Below are 25,510 nucleotides of genomic sequence, written 5' to 3' on the forward strand. Positions count from 1 at the left end.
AACACAATATCTCCAATTCATAGACTGCAGCTGAATGGGATCTTTGAACTTCTCTCTCTCTCAGTTCACACTCTTTGTTTTTCGCTTACGTGAGAATCCGTCTACAGATTCAACCGGCGAGTCAAATAGGAACAAAAGACTTTAACAAATCTAGAAAATAATACAAAAAAAATAATAAAATAAGGAATAATGACAACGGAAAGATTTTCTTAAGCATTACTTTTCAACACCCACGTCAAATATATTTACAGTCAAGTTCATATCATATCGTAATTCAATTTTAATGTTTTTGTAAAAGGCATTCCTCCCTTCATAACAAAGTCTCAATTAAAACTCAACAAGACATTTATTATCAAAAATTTTCTTAAAAAAAAATATAAAAATTACTTTTTAAATATATGAAATTATCATGGATATAATATAATATATAAAATTTAATATTTCTTCAATCGTATTGTTAACACTCAATAAATTAACATTACAAAAAAAAAAAACCCTAATGACAGATCTTTATAGTATCAGATCAACGAATAACGAAATATGTTTCCGTGACTTCTTGATGGATGAAATGAAGAGGATTAAGAGAAGAGCAGAGCGATGATGATGACGAGTACAACAAAAATAACAACGCAGATGATGATTTTCATTTTCATATTTTGCCAAAACTGTTTCCGCTTAATCCTCACAGCAGAGCGATGAAACTGCTCTGTACCTTCCTGGAGTCGATCCGCCCTTTCCTCTAATTGTCCCAACTTTCCGTCTCTTTCCAACATCTTCTCCACATTTCCCTTCATTATGTTCTGCACTTCATCCACCTGACGGCGGGTCTCTTCCAAGTGGGCATCTGACTTCGACATCTTGGATATTTAGTATTGGAGATGATTCGATCAAGGATTTCTAAATCCCAAACTTGAATAACTAATAATAAGGAGGCACAAAAGTCAAAAATACTGAGGAAGACAACAGATGAAAAGGAACACGGCTAGAAATATTAATATTATTAGGAAGGGGAGGGCAGAGAGGGAAAATGAGCCTGCTACGGCTGGACTACTTCAACTTTGGCCGCACTTATTTGCTCTTCCTTCCTTCTTCTTTTCATTTAGCTTTATATTTTACATGCACTCGCTACTCAGATGCTGCTTTATAAAAGAAGTAACAGCCTAAGCTGCTCCTAAGACTTCAAATTTTTACTCCTCTTTTTTATTACTATATTGTTCATGTTTAAAAGAAATACGCCTATATACCACGGAGCTCACTCGTTGTTACGTTGATGTTTTGTGCTCCATGTCAATTGTCAAGGATTCATGGTCCGAATTATTAATAGCGTATGACTATTTATTATATTTGATTCACGACGGGAGTGTGTCTTTATACTCTCTCTTATTATAAAGCTCCATTATTAACAGTCCATATACATACAATTAGTCCCATTAAATAGCCCACATAATATATGTATTGATAAAGTCGTGATGAATGAGTCATCTTTAAAATTCACATTAACTCCTGTCATGCACACGATTCCTGGAGCGATTCGTTGTTTAAATTATTACTTATCAGTTATCACATATTATACATGTTAAATTAATTATAGTAGATGGATGAAATAACGGACGTTCTTATGACGGTCAGGCCAGGATTTGATTAGCGGATTATGGAATAAAAATATTAATATACCTCATTTGTGTGATTTTGTGGTTCCTTATCTACTATTTATTTTCTATTAAATGAGCCAACAGTATTATTTATATTTACAGACATAGAGCTAACGAAACGATTAATTATTGTAGTGACCCTCAGTGATTACGACTCTATCTCCGTTTTGATTTGCATTTAACTACTTTTGAGTTATTTTAGTGGAGTTAAAATGCATCGCAAATAGTTGCAAGTGATATTTAAAAAAATGCATATATAGGAAAAGTATCATTTTTTAGGACTAAGCGTCTCATTAATATATGTTGTTTATTATGCCACTTTGAGCCTCTGAGGGTAGAAAAGACTTATTTTTGTGATGAAAATCATCAAAATATTAATAACTTATTACTTGCATGTATGATACATAATTAATTTATGACAAACAACAAGCGAAATTTCCTTAATAGGAACGTTAAAATAAAGTTAGACTTAAATTCCTCAAATACATATTTTGCATCATTTTTTTAAAATACTTGAACAGTTTTTTGAGGATATAATATGCAAAATAGTGATTAATCCAATGATAATGATAATATGACCTGAAGTATCGAGTATGAAGTCTTTTGACTACAAATCTTGAACTGCGAGTAAGAGTCGAGTCCGAGAACAAAAATTACATTTGAAGTCGCACTTGAGTCCGAGTCCCCAGATATGGAGCCTGGAGTCAAGTACTTGAAATTTGCTGCTATTTACACGATGTTCATGACTAGCTTTTTTTATCCACTCTCAACCTCCACTGTCAATAAGGAAAGGAAAAAACATATGTTAGCTAGTCTTCAGGATTTTCCTTGTTAACAACTGTTGATTATTATTTTGATTTTAGAGAATAGTTCTTAGTTATTATACACATTGAATTGATAATCTTATCAGTGGAAGAATCTGAAATGACACTAAATCCAACCATGTTTGGTTTTTAGTGACACAAATCGTCTGCAATTTTTATCTGACAATTGGTAATCTGAAGAATGAATTTTCTTTTCCTATGCTCTTGTCATTATTGTTTAAACTTCATTTTCTAGTACATTCAAAGCCTGATTGAAAGTTCGTGTGGGATCATGAAAGATGGAGCGAGTACCTTGAGGATTTGTTGAGGAGTTATTATTGTTCCTTGTATCATGTATAGTGTTAACTCGGTCCTTATTTAGGCCTGAAGACTGTATTCCCGTCCAGTTCAGTCATGTATACCAGTCCTAAAACTTATAAAGTTTGGTACCTGATGACATCACTCCACTTAATTTATTCTTTTTTATATCAGTTCTTGTACTGACAGTCTACATGATCATCGGTCTTAAATACCGCCCGCAAGAACTGTTTGGTCTGGTACTAAGACTAGACCAGACAGAATAAATAAGGACTGCTCCCAAGAACTCACAGAACCGGTTCTATGACTGGACTGACACAACTCTCCTCCCGAATGACAGAGAGTAATACTGAGATTAAGGATTGATATTGCATAGCTTCTCACAGGAGGTTCCTTGTAGGACTCGGAGTAAAACTGAAGATTGACTATTTTTTACCAAAGTCCTCGTTTATTTTCTTCTCTCCCTGATCCAATGTCATAGCTGTTTTTAACTGATCTAATTAAACGTCATGACTACTAAGCTATGATCATTTAAATAATTCTTCAAATTGCCAGAGTGACATGTTCATTTTAGGTTTTTTTTTTTTTTTTGTATGCCCCAAAATACACATGATTTTCAACACTTGCCATTTTTGGCTTTATTTTTTTTTCAGCATACCAGCAAGTCATATTGTGTGTACAACTTTAATTATATTTATTTATGTATTTATAGGTGAATTTAATGTCATATTACAGTTACAATAAGCATACATAAGTATTGAATTACTTATTTGCTTTTATGTTGTGGGATATCATGTTCTTTGTGTTACTTAGCTTACACTAACAACAATAATAAAAAGTAAGCATGATGATACCTTGTGAGTTGGAGGCTGTATAATATGGTGCTCCATCCTAATTAATATTCTATTCGGAATGTCCTCTTTTTTTAGAAAAAAAAATGTAAGAAATAAGAGATGAGTTTATGTATGAGGGTAATTAAGGTATTGAATAGAGAGTCTTTCCTTGAAATTTGAATCTAATTTCTTTATTACATACATACTAATGAGTATACATAATTATATTATATATATATTAATTAATGATACATCTGCAGTCCCTTATTTTTCAGAGAGGAGCGGAAAATCCACCCCGCTTTACATCATTCTGTACTTGTAAGTACATAATAATTTTGCTTTAAATGCAGAAATGAATCATTCAAGGATCAAGGCATATCAAATATAAGGAGGAATTAATGTTGATACTTTTATGCGCATACAGTAAAACCCTGGAACTGTACCATAATTAGTTCCGGAAAGAATATCAAGATGCGCAGCAGAGCTGCCAATTCTATGCACTTCCCATATATAAAAAGTTTAAAAATTCGAAAAACAGTCATGGTGACTCTGACGTATTAAAGAATATTTTGGAGGAGTGCAACTGCCATGCCATTTTATCACATTAGCTGTGAGAAGCTATGCAATGTCAATCCTTAATCTCAGTATTACTCTCTGTCATTCGGGAGGAGAGTTGTGTCAGTCCAGTCATAGAACCGGTTCTGTGAGTTCTTGGGAGCAGTCCTTATTTATTCGGTCTGGTCTAGTCTTAGTACCAGACCAAACAGTTCTTGTGGGTGGTATTTAAGACCGATGATCATGTAGACTGTCAGTACTAGAACTGATATAAAAAAGAATAAATTAAGTGGAGTGATGTCATCAGTGACCAAACTTTATAAGTTTTAGGACTCGTATTAATTACTGAACTGGACGGGAATACAGTCTTCAGGCTTAAATAAGGACCGAGTTAACACTATACATGAGCATGCCCACACCTTCTTACATTTAATACTTAGATAATTTTATCTTCATTGTAATCAATTTTGAGCATTTCTGAAGTGACTAATTGAAATGTTGCATATTTAATATAGATATACTACGATGCATAAGGTTTTTAAATTGTTAACATTTTAATATGTAAGATTTAGAAACCGAACATGTTAACCCAAACAAATGTTTGGGAGTAGTGTAGGTTAGCTGTCATGACATTTCATTAGATTGCTCTATGCAACTGTAAGGGAATGGAAATACACACAAGTACCACCCCGTATCACGCAAAGATATAGGAAGGAATTACTCTGATGTGGATTCTCAATCAATCCTGGTCTTACTCCAAGAGGGACCTAGCCTTATAACTCCACAACAGTTCCTCATTGTTATACTTCATCATTCATAACCACTTGCACATGTGATTACTTTATACTAAGATGTTTTCTATTCAAAACAGCTTTAGAAAAAGAAAAAAACAATGTCAAGATTGCCATCAATAATAGAACTCCCACACTAAAAAATATTTTGGATTTACAACCCAATCCGTGCATACTGGGTGGAAACTTGAAACTTACACATTTAGAAAGTCCTCCATTCTACAATTAGACGTTTAACAAAAATCTTTAATAGTTTTTTTCTGATAGATAAATAGTGCATATCAAATTGATTTATTCTATTCGACCACCATTGACATCACAGATGGCGACAAGCCTTTTGCAAAAAGTGTTGCGAATATTGCAAATGAAGTACGTGTTCATGGCAGCCTCTCCTCGTCGATAGAAGCCTTCATGGAGTCAACGTTCGGGTGACGGATGCTACAGGGCCTCCTCTCGACGTGCAGCCAGAAAAAAAAGTCGAAGGGATTGACATCTGGACTGTATGGTGGCCACGTTCTCTAGTCCCAGAAAGCGATGTTGTTAGCTAAGAAGGTCTGAGTAATTTTTGCAGTGGGAGAGGGACCCCCCTTTTGCTGAAAGACAACTTTACCGTCGAGGAAATTTCCCTGGACCAGGAAAGAAGTTTGTCCTTGGAAACGTCAATCTACATGGAGGCTGTGAGTTTATAACCCTCTGGGATCAAGAACAAGGCGTCCTTGAGGTCATTCACATGAACAATATGTCTTTTTCCAGAGCCCACCATCATTTATATTGTCTCGTGTTGGTTTAGCCTCTTCTTAATATTGTAGAAGGTCTTATGAGCCATTCTTGTTAGTCTGGCTAACACTCCAACCTCTATTGGAGTGTGGTCCGCACGAAAAAGAGTTGATCTCCTAAGCTTTGAATCACGCTATGATGACATATATCGTCTTATTTAAAAAATCCAAAAAATAGCAGGTGCTTGAAATACATGGCTACTTATACAATTAAAGACAGTTCTAATTTCCACACAAAACCTCGCCGATCATGTATTAGTGTTGAAACAAGCTGTAATACCGATTTTTTTTTCACTTGAGTTCAAGGGACTTTTTCTAAACCAAATTTGATGAATATTTCGGTGGCGACTACGATGATCGCAGATACAAACTTAATTTTTTTTCAAATCGTTGATTAATTTTATAGGTCTCACTCTATGAATCGATTTTTTCCCGTTACACTCTCTGGGCCAATTTGCTATGGCAAGTGAAGCTTGGGGAGCCAAGGTCCCTTCAGGCAAGTATAGATGTATTAACACAATTTTGAATTCATAAATACGTAGAGTTAGCTCCTATAAATCAGAAAGTGTTCACTGACGAAATCTGTGGAAAATACATATTATCTTTGTTTATTTTGAAAAAACAATGACCCATCATTGAGTTATTAGAGCTTTTGCTTTTTTCAATGTTCCTTTAATCGGTTAGATGGAATAGCACTGATTGAGTATAAGTAAACATTAAAGTATTACAATTACTCCAACTAGCCTAGGAATCTTATGTGAAGTCTATATACTTAAACTATATATTTCTTTTTCTATTAATCACTTGGGGCGAACCTACACATATTGAGTTCAAGTAGAATAATTTCTCCCGAGCACGTTGTCCATGAACTACTGCGATTCCACTAATTATTTTCGGATTCATAACTTTACTTGAGTAATTGCATTTCACTGACAACAAGTAACAATGACTCCTACATATTCTCCACCCTCTTTTCTTATTTGCACACAATCTAAATAGTTTCTTCTTCTCCAACCAACTTTAAATATCGGGTGGTCCATTAGAGTCTGAACACTTACTAATTCAATAATTAATGAAGTTTGAGGGATTGAAATTAATTCATTTTTCAATATATTAAAGCATAAATAATTAGTTACCAAAAAACATGAGCTGTCTAGTAAAGAAAATAACACTTAAAGGAGATCAACGAATTTTATAAGAGTTGAACATTTACAAATGCATTTAAATTATATATGACGTCATTTTTATCAATGTTAACATTTTAGAAAAACATAATTCATTGATAAAATTGGACTAGACCAAATATTTAGTAGGACCGATCCACTGCAAATTTCTTTGGAGGATCGAACTAGTTTGATCAAACAAAAATTACAACGAAATTAGACTAGTCTACAATTTTTAGACCCAACCCCAACACTAAAATTTCAATAACTATCGAATATAGTACATTATATAAAACAATGCATCAACCTGTAGAAATTGACCGGTCCATAACGGCGTAAAGGTATTTATTTATTCGTCTTCTTAAAGGAGTAGTACATAATTCATTGTGAAATGTGAGTCACTTAAAATTGACAGTTTTACCGATAAATAAAAAACTTTCTCACACTGATAGCCGATAGGTATATGAAGTCTCTATAAGACATTATACGGGCTGGAAATCGTAAGCAGTATATAAAAAGAAAAACAACTAAAAATTAACATATCAACCATAAAATTACAAAGATATCTTCATTTGGGCCATTTGAACAATATTTAAATTAAAGAATTTGTTGGGTATCATCATAAAACTAACCTAAACATATGATCTTTATCAAGAATAGAGTTGTATAAAATATGCCCTCCCGGTGTATTAAAAAAAAATGACATAGTACCACTGACAATTTGATTTTGTTAAAGGGGAGCAGCTTAATATCGTGGCGTTGTATTGGATTAGCAAGAATAGCTATGAGAGTAAGGAAATGAACACAAGTCTCACTTTGTATCAGGAAAGAAGTTACTAAAATGTCAAGAGGGACTTACACTTATGACAACACAAAAAATATACATCCTTACCAGCCTTAATAGAAATACAAGGTTATACCATAACGTGTACGACTGATGTTTGACTTCCACCACGCTTTTGAATATTGACGTAATAGTGTTGGAGAGGTTTTGTGTTTTGTCAAAATCTGTTTTTACTGTACGACTGTCAGTACGATATATTAAATTGAAAATTATAGCAACAGTGACGTCAAAGACTATGAATGGTTGAGTGTTTTGTCAAAATCTACCCATCTTGCCCAGCAGTCGGTAAAATATGTACATCAGATTGAAAATTCTAGCATACCCGATTACATGATAGTCTAACCTTGTATTTCTATTAACCTTGATCCTTACTAGATTGGAGTAAATTTTTAAATGTTCAAAATACAAAGTTCTGAGGCTCTCAATTTTTTTGTTATTTTGTCTATATTTTGACTAACTTTGCACTTTTTTGGAAAATATTTAGAGGTAGAAGCCTTAAAGTTTTGAAATTTTAGACGATTTTAAAGGAAAAACAAATGCTTTTTTTTATATATATAATATTTAAAGTATCTATAAGAGCTTTTTGTGAAAAATAACAAATATGGGGAAACAAAATTTCTATCAAGAATAATTTATAAACCTGGTCTAAACCTATGACAATAACTTGGGTCTGATTTGAATACAAGGCTGTAATAACTTGGAGTCTGGACCCTCAATAATTACTTCAATCAGGGGTCCTCCCGTCTTCCAATAACAAAACTGTAATTGCTACACTTGAACTTAGTTTGAGCGTGTCCCACGCAAGGAACATAACTTTTTATTACATTGTCTCTTCCTATCTTCCCCAAGATCGTATTTGAGCAAAATAGTATTCAAATAAAGCTATGGGGTTTTTGTTACTTTTCAGCTGCTGTATAATTGTTAAAATTGACTTACTCAATCTCAGCTGGTATAGAGGGTGGACTCAATACCTGTGTTATCATAACTTACGTCCAAAAAAACATGATTTGTCTGCAGTCAAGAAAAAAACAGCTCAAAACCCTTTTGTGAATTGTTTAAATACTATATTACTCCATATTCACAAGCAATAACAGCCTTGACACCCCGGTAAATGTATTAGAAGCTTTTGAGGATGAAGGCCGTATCCATGGCGTAATAACGCTGTCAGCCTGACAGCTCGGATTGAATCCAAAGTTGGATGAGAGTGCGCTAGATATTCTTCTCTAAGACGCCCCAGACTGTGAACTTAAGGGGGGTGAGGTCTGGGCTGAAGGAGGGCCACTTGGAGGTAGGCCAGAAGTCGGCCATACTGTTACTGCAGAGGTTTTGTTTGTTCTTGCCTGTATGAGTTCCTGATTTTTTAGTTTTTTATACATTCCGGTTGGAGATGCCAACGGTATTTGGAGCCTTACCGCCACTGACAAACGCACGGAGGAGATTGCACACCTGTTGCCTTTTCTGTTGCTGCTCCGACGTTTTTGCACAAAGAGACATGGGATTCAAACAAACAAAACTTGTTTATTTTTGTTTCAGCCGTCTTTTGACTGCTCAATCAAATTTATGAATGCAAAATTACGGATAAAATCATAAATAAATATTAGTTCAAATATTGAGACCCCACTCTGTAGCACTTTTAAAAATGGCGAAGTAGTTATGGGACACTCGGTATAACTGCTATAGGCAGTCTATCTACAACATTGTATCACTTATGTACATGCTCGCACTTACTTTTGAATATAATAATATATTATTTTTAATTTTTCTATTCAAACATTTTTATTAGATGATCATATTAGGCACACAAAGGTACATTACCCCGCCCCCCACCCCAAATTAGCTACATTTTTCCACACTTGAAATGTCAAGTTGTTAAAGAGATTTTTTATTAAGAAAATAAATTGTCAACGCACTCTACATAAGGTTGACTAACGGCTCTCGTGTACAGGACATGTACTCTTTTAATAGCTTCCTCGGTGTTTTTATTATTAAATTTTTAAAATCGCCGATTTGAAGTGGAAAGAAAAGTTGAAGTCAACTAAAAATTGAAGTATACCTCCTCCCTCTTAGTTCATCCCAAGATAAGTTCATTGCGAGGAGAGTTCATCCCAAAACAAATTCATTGCAAGGCAAGTTTACCGTGAGGAAAGTTCATCCCAAGAGAAGTTCATCCGAAGAAAATTCATTCCAAGACAATTTCATCTCGAGGAACTAACACATCTTTATATAATCTAAATTATATTTATGAGAGAATGTAAAATGAGTGCCTTGTACTCTACATAAGTAATATATAAATATTCAATTCAATCTATTTATGGAGCAAATTTGTTGTAATTGATGGTTAAGGGTTAATCAAGTTATTCAGTAGGCTTAAGAAATTTAAGTTCTTATTTGAATTAGAAACTTCTTTAGTAGGAGAATGATTATATTACTGAATGATTAAATCTTTGTATTAAAATTAGAATAAAATACTATATCAAAGTTGACTTTTTTCATTAAGATATATTCCAAATATATGTATTGTTGGGGATGAATTTTCCACGGGATGAAATTGTTGCAGGATGAACTTTCCTTGGGATGAACTTTCCTCGGGATGAAATTGTCTTGGCATGAACCTAGGGTGAAAAGAGGGAGGTTAACATTCCAGGGGTGAAAAGGCTGCGGTGAACTTTCTGTACACGCAGGTCATTGTATCCAGATTTTATGATACTTTTGATGGGAAGTTTTATTTACAATTAATCGGACATTGCTTCTTATCGGTCACTTTTTGAATAATTTACAACTTTTTGGATTTTTGGATTCATTTGACGTCGTTAGACATTCCCTATTGATGAAAATCTTGTGTACGGTGGGGATGTTAAAAAAAAGAAACCAAAAAATAACATGGTAACCCTGACAATTTGAAGAATGATTTGGAAGAGAAAAAGAACGATGCACATGACGTTTCATTAGATCAGCTACAATCAGTTGCCATAAGGGAGGAAGGAGAAAAGGATATAAACAAGGACAATGGGAATAATGACTCCGATGTCGATCCCCAAATTCTACTCCGAGTCCAACAAGGACTTACAAATATAACTCTACAAAAAATCCTAAGGGTTATGATCCGTATTTATGAGCACACAATAATGTTCAATTATGTTTTGAGTATGATTGAGTTTATTTAGGAAAGGATATTCGCTCCTCCGGAATTAAATAATAATGGCAACTGCTCTAGAAAAGAAAATTCATGCTTCAGATAACTAATTCCAAAAAATGGGGCAACTCGAAAATTCATCAAATTTACATCACTGCTTATAGACCAACGTGTGGCTACACAAATTGAGCAATAACAGTTCTATTGATATACCCTGACATGCTATGGCATGCCTGACATGCTATATGTCACCAACAAATTCGCAGTAACTCGCTTTTACCAGGGTAATTTTTGGAATAATAAAATTAAACCCAATTATGTTTATTACTATGTAAACGTGAGTTGTATAGCATTTCAGTGGTGCCAAAACTGTGCTACGTAAGTTCCCTCTAGTGATTCATGAAGGGACATCATAAGTACTGGGTTAAACATTGTTGGTACATTTAGTTGTGTCATAATGGGGGTGATGATTGGAGTTCTATATATTTTTTAAGTTGCTGTAAAGAGCCTAATAATCCTTTCTACCGAGTGGTCCCTTCAAATCTGAACACTGTGAATTTTAAACATCAACAAGATATAATTTATTAATTAACGCATGCACTTAAACAAAAATTGATACATTAAATAGTTGTGTTTCTGACCTCTGTTAATCATTAATATAGTCGTCCATAGCAGAAATGATGGGTTCCCAGGGGAGGAAGAAGGCTTGTGCCCACTACGTATGTAGTCCTCTGTCATGGCATCCCAGTACTGGCTGACATTGGCTTTGAAGACCTCGTTGTTTGGATAAATTCCACTGCAGGTTTTATGGGTGCATGAAATATTAATTAATTTCAATCACTTAACCTTCATTGAGTATTAATCATTAAGTGTTCAGATTTCAATAGGCCATGCAATGTTAGTATTTGATGATGAATTGTACAGGTAAATTTGTTAAATCTTTTTTAACCCCCTTCCCCTTAGCTCTAGAAATGTAAGAAAATGACATAATGTCAAAGAGATTGTACCCGTATGAACTCGAAGTAGTCAATTCTAAAGAACATAAATCATATATTTTTAACAATTTATTAGTTCCATTCTTGATTTTCTTGTCAATACGTAAGATAAGTAATATATGACTTGAGACCTGAGAAGATGAGAAAGGGGACAGTGTAAAACAATCTTATATTGTGTATACGAGTATACAGGGTGCAAGAACATGACTTGATGTTTTATAATGTACGACAATCAGGCTGTAAAAGTAATAGCCGTGTATGTGGTGTTTAATTCTAGAAGAAAGATTCCAAAGTTTTTCTTTGGGAACCAGACAGTTGCTATCATGCTGCGTTGGAGTAGTGATGAACGTGAACTTTATGAAAATCAGTTTATTACTTCAATTTATAATATACAAAAAAACGATTTTTTTAATACTTTTTTTTTGTTTGAAACTCGCCAAATGCATTGAGAGCAAAGAACTCCTCTCAAAATAATGCTTGTGAACTTAGATAATTGTCATCACATCGGGTGTCATGGGAAAACTCTAAAATGGTGCAGTTTGTAAGAATTGGGCAATTCAAAGCGGATTAATTTAGGAAAGCCCATCATATTTAAAATCTATAAATATGTTCCTACTTCAACCGCAAAGAAGATAAATAATGAGACTAACTTGCTAATCCTCTTCTTCCTTTTTTTAATTCGTACTCAATATACTTTCTACCTTTTTCTGTAAGTACAATAATTAGTCTTTTTTTGTGCATTTTTGAATCAACAACCCATACCTTAAAAAAACTGAGACACGGGGAAGATCTTGTTTTATAAGAAAAATCATATTATTTACGAAAAAAACAAACTTGCCTTCCAGAGCCCAGGAATCTGATCTAATCAGAATGAAATATAGCCTAGTTACGCCACTCATAACTCTCAACAACTTATATTTTGTGTATAAAGTCTGTATCTGTCTCTGTTTTTGAAATAAATACCCAATACTTTTTACCAGCAGGCAAACAAACTATAATATTATATTATTGTAGGTGTTATTAAGTAAATTTGGCATTTTTTAGTAAAAACCATTATCCCTCTAAACTTCCCAATAAAAAGTTATTTAAAGAGAAACAAAAAAATGATGAAAAAAGCATAGAGAGTTAAGATAACAAAGCTTGCATGACAATGGAGGACGTCACCTATCTGAAAGGATTTTCAAAACTTTAGTTTAAAATGTATACTACATTTTGAAACATAAATAAAACTTATTCGTTTGCCGCTTGGAAAAAGAAATTTAATTTGATGCACCACCCAGTATAAGAATATTCAAATAATAACTGCATCATAATGTATGTTTTTTTATCTCTTGGGAATTCAATACACGCACTCAAAAAATCAAATAAATAAATTAAAAATTGTAAAATAAAAATGAACAATCTTGTTGTGTCATATGCTTTACTTCTTCTTTGACTCTTGAAGAAAGCATTTCTTCATATAAATAAATATTATTTATTTAGTAATAAGAAACGTACATAGAAATGTAGTCGTACTTCTAATTACGAAGTTAATTCGTTCCACGAATGTGCTCTTATCTCGAAACAAATACATGTATACCAAGCCCATATCATACTAGAAACTTGTAAGCAAGTGCTCAAGCACAACCGCTACAAAGGGGTAGCAGATCTGAGAAATTACGAAAATCACTTAACATAAGTTCAAAAGGTCATTTGTTAATTTTGTATGGAAAAAACACACATTTATTTGATTTAAATAATCGAATCTAGACTTATACATAAAAAAGAGGACAGTGTAAGGCTTGATATTGGAATTAAATAATTATATTTAGATATTGGTAATGACCTTTATATTTTTTTTTTTTTGTGTGCCATCAAAAACTTTAAAATTTAATTGTTACAAAGACCCCCCAGATCAAAATTGAATAAAAACTTTCAAAAGTCTGATTTCATCAATTAATTTACAGAGTATTCAAAGATTTAAAAACTTTGTATGTTTATGGACATTTGTATCATGTTCTTGAAAAAGTTTAATTATATAAATTGCTGAATAAATAGAAAATCCATAATTATTTATTTATATTTGTATACCGACAATAATTACTTCCTGAGTTTTAAGTTGCAAAAACCGACTACATAATACAGACAAAAAAATTACAAACAAATTCAAAAAACTCATTGAATATTTTACTTTTTTTACGTCTTAATTATAATAAGATTTTTTTTCTTTTTTAATTTGACCTCATTTTGAAGTACTTCCGGTACGATGGAACTTTGATTGGATGGAGAGTAACGGTTTTTGATGGCACAGGAAACAAAAATTTAGGAGGTAATTACCAACACCTAAAAATCTCTCGTGATTCTTGATAATTTTGAATTTGATCAACTTTACAAAATACCATACACACATTTTTTTAATCTACGGTACTGATACTTAGTTATGAAAATTAGTTTAATTTTTTAGGTCGCCCGTTTTTTTGGAGTTGGGAAACTCAGAAGTAAGTTTTCTTATCCTGAGCTGTTGTCATTATTATTTAATTCTTGAGTAGTCAACTTCCTTTGCTACTTCATTCAATTATATTCGAAATTGGATTGAGCATTCGTCTGTGCTCATAAAAGACGACGAGTAAACTTAAAGTTTTGTTGGAGAATTATAATTGTAAGTCCTTGTTGGACTCAGAATCGAACTGAGGATTGATATTGGAGTAGTTCTTGTCAATATGCTTGTTTATTTCCTTCTCATCTCCCCCCTCCCCCTCCATCACAGCTCCTTGTAGCTGATCTAATGAAACTTCACGACAGCTAAATTGCTCTCCTCAAAAACATTTGCCAAATTATTAGGATTAGCAGATTGATTATTGGTTTTTCTTTCTTTTTTTTAACATGTCCAAAATGCTTCCAATTCGCATCGCTGCTGATACTTTTCATAATAAAGTTGGAGCCCTAACTAAGACTGAACTATCTGTAAGCAGGAGCGGTGGCAAAGCGTCTGAACGTTCGTGTAACTAAGTGTTGGTTTGTCAAATGTTTTATCGATCGTGAAGGATCGGTAACTAATCTATATTGAGCCACTTTACCGATGAATCGGTCATCTGTAAGATACTGCCGATGAATATGTATTTGGAAAATGCTTCTAATTAGGTTTTTTTTTGTAATTTGGTTGCAACTGGTTTAGAGCCTTTCCTTGAAAGATGATGTTTTATTAGATATGCTACAAGAAGCCATGACATGGTGTGAAAGAAATAAAAAATTATTCCAATGGCGATCCTTTATTCTCCCTCGAGTACAAAAGGTCTCAAACTTATTAACTCCCAACAAATCCTCAGGGTACATCACCTTCTTTTATAAACATAGATAGAAAGTATCCAAATAAGAGACTTTACAAAGTAGGTAGTACTAGGTATATGATTTTACAATGTTCGTATTACTGTCCTTTACTGGGTGTATATAATTATGTTTAGTATTTACTAAAAAACTAATTAATGAACAATCCACTGATTAATAACTGCGATTAATAGGTAATAATTGGTTAAATTTCTAATCAGTTCATCCCTAATCGTAAGTCGAGGTATTCCTTATAAAATGAATGCTTCCTTCATTTAAGTTTCCTTGCTGAACATAATAAAGTATTTTTAGTCTTAAAATGATGATTACTTAACTTATTTTGCCACATTTGAAAGTGCATAATTATCTCTTTTACAATATTGTATCGATTTACACAAAGAATGATTTGTAAAATCAAATTGTATTCTGACCAACATTTTTTTATTCAGTTTTCATTATTATTGTTTCTTCAAATTCTCTGTTTCCTTAAAATTAACAATGGAATAATATTCATTCTAACTTATTTGTATATTATTATTGCATATTTGCATTGATTTAGAACATAAGGTTGTAAGTAATCATTTTAACATTAGGGTGGACCTTATTTTATGTATAAGGTTTCCAAAATGTAAAAGATGTAGATTCTTAAAAGGTTCCTTTTACTACAAAGATATATGTAGAAATTTTGAACTGGTTTGAAAAGTATTTAGAGGTAGATCAATCACCGCCCTAAAGGTTTGAAATTTTACATTTAAAAAAAAAATTATATTATACTTAAGACGTACCAGGTCCTTAAATTGTGGTTCTGATTCATTTGCTCTTACAGTATTCAGTTCTTAATTAATAATCATCTTAATTTTAGCGACGGTTCTGATTCTGACGCGGCTACTCGGTTGAGATCAAGTTCTTTCTCAACCTATTTTCTGGAAACATATAGTTACTATGTAATGCTATCGTTGATCGGGAAGCCGTAAATGCTGGTCAGTTCCAATTTTTATAAGCGAGTTAGGTGGTCGCATGGAGCGGCATCCTCGGAGAAGTAGTATAAAAAATAATCATGAAGTATAATTACAGAACTAAACGAAAGCTGAAACAAAAATAAACCAGTTTTGTTTTTATGGCAGGTCTCTAAGTGTAAAAATGTCGTGGGAACAACTAAAAGGATAATGCGTGTGCAGTCTCCTCTACGCCTCTGTTACTACCGAGAAGGCACAAAAGACCATTCACAGCTCCATCCGTAATACCTACAACATCAAGAAGTTCTTTATACTCCATGAGCCCTGATCCAGCTCTGACCTCAAACCTCTGTACTTTGCAATTTGGGGTGTCTTGGATAAAAATGTTGCCAAAAACCTCTCATCTAACATTGAATTCGCTCCGAGATCCCAAAATGACAGAATGCTACGCCAAGGATCTTGCTTTCATCGTCAAGAGCTGCTAATCTGTACGCCTGTCTGTCAAAGCTGTTATTGCTTGGGAAACAGAACATATTGACTATTAAATATAGCTAAATATTTATATCAATTTGTTTATACGAAAACACTCTTTGCTTTTGGCTCACTTACTGGAAACTTACTTCAATTAGGCTCACCAAAATTTAACCCTACGTACCAACAAATATCTGCTATTGTTCTAACTTATTTAAAGGTTTAAGTTATCTCCAAATTGTACTTGGAAACGGCTTGTTAATTGTTGCAACTGTTTGCGTGAGCAGAAATAGTTAGAAGATAAGGAATTTCCCCTACGTGCGTTTTTCAATAGAGCTTAAAATGTCCATAATAGGATATTTTTATACCAGTATGAAATTTTGAGAGCCTAAACTCTTCGAAATAAGCTCCACCCTATTGTACTGAGATAAAATGAATCTATGATTCTCAAAAGTGTGCAAATGCACTAAATTTACAAATTAATTTGAAAGTTTGAAGCATTCTTTGACTGTATTCATAAAACAAGGTCGCTCAAGTATTTACTATGTACTCGTATAATGTAAAATAATACTTAATTATCCATTGCAATTTGTTAGTTCATATATTGATTAGGCAAGGATCAATCAATCACTACTACTTTTATGGAGTAGTAATATATTCATGTGTATTTAGTTTAATGACATCACATATTAACTAGGTTATATGTATGGGCAAAATATAGTCAAAAGGTTGCTAGTCATAAGCATTTTCGATATGTAAAAAATCCTCCAACATTAGCGGTCACCCTCACAATTATATGAATGTATGAGAGGAAAATGCTTAGTTGTTATGAGATGATAAAGGCGGGAATGACCCCGTTGTCAATCCTCAATTCTACTCCGATTCCAATAGAAACATACCCTAATAGCCCGTGGTACTCATCGGTTGCATTTTTTAGCCCACCCTTTGTTTTTTTAGAGTTTGCAACCTCAAGAAGGATTTTTTTTTTCATTACCTGCTATCATTATTATTCAATATCTGAGAAAATAATTGTTTTCTCTTCATCATATAAGCAATCATTGAATTATACGAAATCGGATTGAACATTTGCAGTTGCTCATTAAGGACAGAGAGTCACCCAGAGGATTTTCTGCAGGATTATAATTGTAAGTCCTTGTTGGACTCAGAGGAATTCTTATCTATATACTGGTTGATTTCCTTCTCCCCCTCTTTCCATGTCACAACTGATTGTAGCTGATCTAATGTAACGTCATGAAAGCTAAGCTGCTTTCCTCCAAAACATTCTTCAAATTGTAAGGGGTATTATGTTGATGTTCAGCAAGATGGTGGATAATAAAGGTGTGACGCTCACGAATTTTATAATTTGATAGAAGTAAGCAAGCACATTTTAATGACGTAACGAATATGTGAAAAACTCTGGCTCTAAGATTACAAGGAATTTAACTCAAAATGTAACATTTGCTACTCGCAAACTGGGCCTAGTACTATATAAAGGGGGAATTACATTTTATTTTCATACTATGTATAGCCTCTAATGTAATATGTAAATATCTATCAACGTCTATGAATATAATACAGTAGACAACTATTACTATTAGTTGCTTTGTAGTTGTAACTTTGAACAGCTGCATCTAATCATGTGTGAAATGTTTTCCATTTTCTTTAGATAGGGTATATACACCATTTTCTTAATATTTGGTGAAGTTCTATAATAAAAAAACAATCATTATAGTGAAGAAATCAATTTTTATTAAAAATAAGTGGATATTATTTTTTCTTAAAATGAAACGCTCATGTGAACAAATAAACTTACAACTAGATCTGAATTTGTCATTTATGTTGATATAGAGCTTATCTTACTAACAGAACTGAAGATGATGCATTGAATAAGCCTCTGTTGCCTTGTGATTTTTACTTATCTCTCCAGAAAGAGAGATATATTTTAGTAAAATATTTGAATAAGACTCGATAAATCAAATTTTCTAAGGATTTTTTACTTTCATATTGCTATCAATAGTTAATAATACAGACCAATAATAGTTCAAAAACTAATAATAGGAAGGATTTTGACATTTCTACTCGCCTGACAACAATCACAATAACAAAATAGCATTTGCATGTCCAAAACACAACCGAAGGAATCAATAAGATAAAAAATAAAATAAAACAGAATTCATAAATAGAGAAAGTAAATTTTGAAGAATATGATTGATATACTTCTATTTTTTCAATCAATATTTAAACAATCGTATCATAATTATTTTGTTACATTTTGACTATTTTTTTCAGTAAAATTATTTATAATTATCTAGTATGAAAAAAAATCAATAATTTTATTTAATTGTGTTGAAATCCTAGATCTTTGCGATAAAATATTCCAACAAACAATTTGGGTGTTTAGAGAAGGATTCTCCACTCAATAAGTTTGAGAATTTCAATGACGCTCAGATATTTCAACATAAATCTACAGAAGTTAAGAGGTTTGTTATATATTTTGTAAAACACATAATCTCTTAACAGCTCCGAATAACTATTTATAGGTATTAGAAGAATAGAATATGCTTTGTAGACCAAAATATCGAGAAAGGAGAAGCACATTCTCTTTACCAGTCTGGAATCATGTTCCACTTATTTTACAATGTCAAGTGACTGAGTAGTAATAAAGCAATCAGGACTGAGCTTCAAGAGTCTAGATTATATAATAATCCGAACACCGCATTTCATGAAATCCAACTTATAAATGGAATTGATATAAATATGATAGAGATGAGTGAAGGAATCTTATAAATGGAATAGTTTTCCTAGAGTAGGAGACGAAGCAGAGTTGACATCCAATAATTTCAAAGAAGGAGCTGTTGGTGAAGGATGAGAACTCTCCCTACTCCTCATAGGGTATATCATTAGATTATTCTGTCGTTTTATGAAACTCCTTAGTTCTTATATGTGGAAGTATATGTTGATTCCGTGGAAGATCTGAAGGAATTTGTGTATAGAGACAATTATTAACGAGTTGAGAAGTCACTTTCACGGACCTTGATATAAAGAGGTACCTGCACGATGAACGATCTTTCCATAAAAGGAGATGAGATCCACCGAGTGATCACTTTTCATGGGATCTCGTCTTAAGAGTCGTGTTATACTTCAATGTTCTCTGCTCCAGGATGAAAAAATAAAAAACAGGTGTATGAATAATGTTCAAGTTACCAACAACATCAACACTCGCACACTAAAAAATGCTTGGGATTTACAATACTAGTCATACAGTTCTGTGAAGAGGTGGTTATTAAATATGCAGGAATACGCCATTTAGAACAGATTTGATCATATGGTATTTCAAAATTGTAAGGTGTTTCTTTTTAAGACATTTTTTTTAATACTCAAATCTATCATTTATGTACAGTTAGGTGCAAGGACTGACACATCACTACCTAACCATAACATCAAAATCCTTCACTTTTTTGTTCTTAATGTTCCTTTTATCGGTTTTATTAATGAAGTTGCACTGATTAGCTATGAGTAAACATTATAGTAGTACATTTACTCATTCTGACGTAGGAATCTTCATTGAAGTTGATATACGTAAAGTATTTATTCTTCTCTAGGAACGGCCGGGGCGCAAACTTACGCATATTGTGTTCAAGAGAATAATTTATCCCGAGTGCGTTGTCTATTGAGCGGCGTCGTTCCATAAAAATCCCTTACTTTTATTATTTTTTTCCCCTTAAGCCTGGTCAAGTTTAATATCGAATTAAAGCTTTTTATGTTTATAACAAAAATGTAAATATACCTGGCATTCCTCAAAATTATTATTTAAATTATAGCACAAAGTTATTCAACGCCTTAGTTATCCACATTCTTTGTATTGTATGGTCAATTGCATTTTCTTTTCTATGAATAATTATACCCAAGTGTTAATTTTAGCTCTTATTTAAAAATTATCTAATTTTTGAAAAAAAATAAAAAAATAGTTCATATCAAATTCTAACACATTATTTAAACTTGCAAACACAGATTTTAATTTTTTTAAATAAAGTTTATCTCCATGGAAATAAAAACAGTGCTAACATGACGGTCCCGTTCGACTATTTCCGTTATTTTATCCACATATTCGAAAATTGTACTTAGAATGCATGGTGCATTTTTGATGTCAGGGATACGAACCTGTGGCAAACTATTATTGGGTATAGAAGATACTTGAGGTTTTACTCAATGAATCAAGTCATATATGTAGGTTGTCCGTCAATACAAAAGGAAGCTAAAAGGATATATATCAAAAGTTGTGTCTGGATTATATATGTAATCCTCGACGAATAAAGTTCAATTGAGATCAACAAGTAATTTCTATGGCCCCTTTGAATGCAACGGAAAAATTGCACTGCAAGTACCCAAATTGGATTTGATAATTTGAATTTAAAAGGGGCCATAAAGTGGGTATATAAGTGTCTTACATCAAATAAAGGTTTTAAACCGTAGATAAAACTCTTTCATATCTTAACTCATCCCACAAGCTTGAGTAATCAGACTATAATTAACACAAATATATCTATGAAATATTGGGCTATATTTAAAGGATCGGGATTTTAAATCCAGAACAATTTTAGATCTTATATCTTGGCAACCCTGAAATCTATGTCCTTAAAGTGTACTCATCAGATTTCGCTGATAAAACTATATAAGAAAAAACTCTTTGAGATGTACTCCAAATATAAACACCAGGTAGTATTATTGTGTGCCTCCGTTCTGGGCGCACGCCAAAGAAGATAAGTGAAGTAACAAAACTGCCCAAACCAACTGTTATCGGTGTTGTAAAATAATTTGATGGGTAGGGAACAACTGTAAGGAAGACTCATGATCGTTCTAAAAGCAAAAAAACACACTCCAAACTTCCTTAATTGACGATGATCTCAGCATTTCCATGATGAACCTGGCTGACAGGGAAAATGTGGACCTGCACAACATTAAAACCACCATACATTGTGATCTAAGGTACAAGAACTACGTCATGAAGGTCAGGTATATGCTGTCGGAGGCTATGATGGTCATGAGAATTGAGTTAAGTTTGAAGTTCCTACTCCCTCTGAAGAATAAAGCAGCTTGCAGGATTTGGTTATTCTACGGTGATAAGAACTTTTGTGTGAGTACCAAGATCAACAGGTAGAGTGCACACAACCCTGAAATGTCCCAATCCTTGTATGGGCCAAGTTTCTAACCTCGCTCCCCGTAATCTTCTTCTTCTTTTTTTTCTGGTGAGGATGATGACATGAACACTCAATTCTTTTCCAATGGGCAAAGCATAATTAATTCAGCCTATCTGGATGTTCTAAAGGACGGGTACAAGCAACGAATGTACCTGTTGCTCCGGTCCACACTTCCAATTTTGCCCAAAATTGATGTTTAGACCATTTAGACATGTTTTGGGCAAATGAAATGTAGTCTCTTACCTCGTTGACTGCTATGTGTGCGGCGTTATGGAGGATTAGTCCATTTAACAGGCTCATAAAACTGTTGACTCCTTGAGAGCTTTCATTCTAGAGGCAGTAATTAACATGTACAATGAGTTCCTCATCAAGGTCTGTACCAGCTTCAGGGCCAGATAAGAGGCCCTGAATGTTTGAAGCTGGAAGTGGTTGGTTTGAGTGATTGAATTATTTTTTTTCCTCCATTAAATTTTCCGGTTATAAATCACCACCTTATATATATTAAGTAAACAAATAAATTCTTCTGTTGTTTTTTTGGTTCAAGATTGTTTTTATGTTAACACACCACATATGTGCACTCAAATCACAAGCAATTCTGTGGAATTGTATTTTTCTTTTTAATTACATAATAATAATAATAATGCTATGTAATCAGAATAAAATATTGAAAAAACTACTAAAAGAGTATAAAGACTTGTAAATCAATTCGAATTTACATTCATATTTTCTCTAAGATTTCTACGTAGTGTGTTTTTATTTTGCAAAATACAAGTCTTTCTTTTTTTCAAATCCCTTACTTTTTATTAGAATTACTACTTATAATAAAAATAACAAATATACTAATACTACAGGTACTAAAACCCTCCAAGGGGGAATTCTCATAGAGGCAATAAAAACAGACTGTCTTCCTCCCTAGAACTCCATGTCATCAGTATTATGTGAGTAAGATCAACAACATATACCTTGAGCATTACTACAGAAAACTACTTCATGTATCCACTTTAAACTGTTTTGTTTTGGGGTTACTATCCTTTTTTTTCATGCAGATAGACCTTTTCTACTGGGTATAGTGATAAACGGAATTCAGTTAAGTTTGAGATTCGATACAGGCCATTTTAATATTAAGAAATTGGGATGTTTTTGGTGGAAATGTGTTATTTTTATGCCTCTTGTACCATGGTCCACAGACCACCAGATGTTGTAATCCAGAGTGTTAAGGTCTGGACTCTTTGGGGGCCTAATTTTAATTGCCCAACGGGACATGTTCTAGGTCAAACAGGGCAGTACCTTATTCGGGCAAGCGCCCATCTTGTTGGAAGAAGTATGAAAACCCCTTAGGGCTTGACCTTGTCTTCAAAATCTCCTAGTAGTCCGCACCAATACACATCTATTCCTTCGTGAACCACACTGGCAGTATCTTGTTCCCAGTTGATGCCAAAACTCTTAACATCATCACTTGGTGACAGATACTTTCCTGATGTTATAAAAGGAAATATATTCTGCTAATTGATAATTGGATCGACAGTGGATCCTCCTCTCATCAGAGACGATGTTCAATTTCTATCTAAAGGTCACTTTTTATCCGAATTAAAATGATCTATACCACACTCAAAATGGGTTGGAGAGGTTTCAAACTTTGTGAAATTCAATTTTTCTATTGTCTTCAGCAGAAAATTTGTTTTTATAACGAGAAAAAAAAAAATCCTGAAATCGGAACAGTCTAATGTACTTACAAAATAGGTGAATTAGTGTTGAGTTTCAGTCTGAAAATTCTAGACCGGTCTGTGACCGTTAATATTTTTATTGGACCTAACTGATTCTGTTGGTCTCAAAGATAATTTTGTACAAGATTGCTCTCACAAAAAATCGATCTGAATCAGTCTCGTATATTATTCGGTCTGGACAGATTCTATAACTGAATCGTTGATGACGACGTGTGGGTTTTAAAATTGTGGATATTTCAACCGTCTTGTTGCATCTTTCTTTTGAGTGTCTTTATTAAGTATATGCAGGCCTCTAAGGGTTCCGAAATGTTGCCGTTCTGTTCAACTTTTTTTCGTTCAGTGTTCATCGGTTAGACATTATTTCTGTTCCGTTCCGCATTCCAATCATAAGGTACAACCATACGTACTGTACGACAGCAAATCGCGATTTCCACTTCGATAGTGTCAGGGAGGCCTCATTTGAGCAAAAAGAAAATAAAAACTGGTACGTGGACTATTCTATCAACTCCAAGAACAACTGCTACCTCGTCTACGCGGACGATGAGGTTCTGCCGGTCAACCAGACTAAGTTCCCATCTTTCAAAATGACACTGGGACTTGTTGCATCAGACGGGAAGGGGATCCCCCGTTTTGGTTCCCAAAAGGCCTGAAAACCCAGTACCTGAGTACCAGGACCTCATTATGAAGGTGGTCTTAACGTGGGTGAAGTCCAACTACCCAGAGGAAAACTATGTGTTTCAGCAGGACTATACTGCGGTCCTTGCAACACACTAGAGCAGAGTTTATTATTTTTAGTGGTCCTTTTGCTTATATTCACGGCCAAATGATGACCCTCGGCTCCATCATTATAATTATTGAACAGGTCAAGTTCATATGTTCGATTTAAAAAGTGCCCCCCACTGTGCCACTGTCCACAATGTAGGTCTACCAAGCGTTTGTCTTTGATTGCTCGTCCCTTTAAATCATATTTCATGAACTAAAAATATGTATAAACTTAGATTCCAAGAATTTTTTGTAAGTACCATTGGAACGGAACGCTAAAATCTGATTTTTAGCCTTCAACGTTAAAAAAAATACGTTCCGTTCATTGAAAGCATGTTCCATGGAACGCCGTTCAATTTTGCGTTCCGTCCACAAGCCTGGATATATGCAACAAATAATTATTCACAATTGCTAATATTCACTGCATTATTGTGTTTAAAAAATCTTGAAACCTAGTGCTCAAATAAGGCCTCCCTGACACAACGATTTGCTGTCGTATAGTGTATATGGTACTATCTGATAATTAGAACGCGGAACGAAACAGAAATAATGGCTGACCGATGAACACTGAACGCAAAAAAAAAAAAAAAAAATGAACGGAACGGCAAGAGAGCGAAACATTTACAGGCCTGCATATATCTAATAAAGAAAGTCTAAGGAAAGGGGCAACAAGACGATTGAAATATCCATGAACCTAAAAACATGTATTGAAATCCCTTAAGACCGAACCGTTAAAAAAGTTCGGTCTTATCACTAAATTACACATGAATCTCTCTTGAAATCTATAGATAGAATGACATTTAAAAATAAAAATTAAGTTATTTGCTAAAAAAAAGTCGCACCTTTCCTTTATTGTAATTTTGTCTTCTGTTCCCTCATATTCAGTAACTGTTTTTATGTTGCTTTGTTGCAAAATTACATATTTGTATATATACCTCAAAGATATGTTTTGTACAACATATAAAACGAGATAGAGTGATCTTCAATCATCTTTTCACTAAGAGCAGTTAAGTTCTACTTTGCTAAACTACAACTTGACAACTCCCTTTGTGAGAAAGAACACACACATTCACTTTGACTTTTATTCGTTAATGCAATTTGATTACATCTGATGCAATACAGTGTATCCAAAACCCCGAATTCGAATTCTATTTATGGTTTGCAATTTGGTAATGATTGGAAAACAATGCAATTCAAACCCTAATAAGATGCTTTGTTCACCATTATTATATA

At 33.5% G+C, this 25,510-nt stretch overlaps 1 long non-coding RNA gene across 1 annotated transcript in view; it reads right to left on the reverse strand.

Annotated features, from left to right (window-relative positions):
* The window catches only part of LOC121125037 (uncharacterized), an 81,066-nt gene that overhangs the window by 10,754 nt on the left and 44,802 nt on the right, over nucleotides 1-25,510 (reverse strand). The window lies entirely within an intron of this gene.

This window comes from Lepeophtheirus salmonis, chromosome 10 (assembly GCF_016086655.4).
Source record: "Lepeophtheirus salmonis chromosome 10, UVic_Lsal_1.4, whole genome shotgun sequence".
NCBI lineage: Eukaryota > Metazoa > Arthropoda > Copepoda > Siphonostomatoida > Caligidae > Lepeophtheirus > Lepeophtheirus salmonis.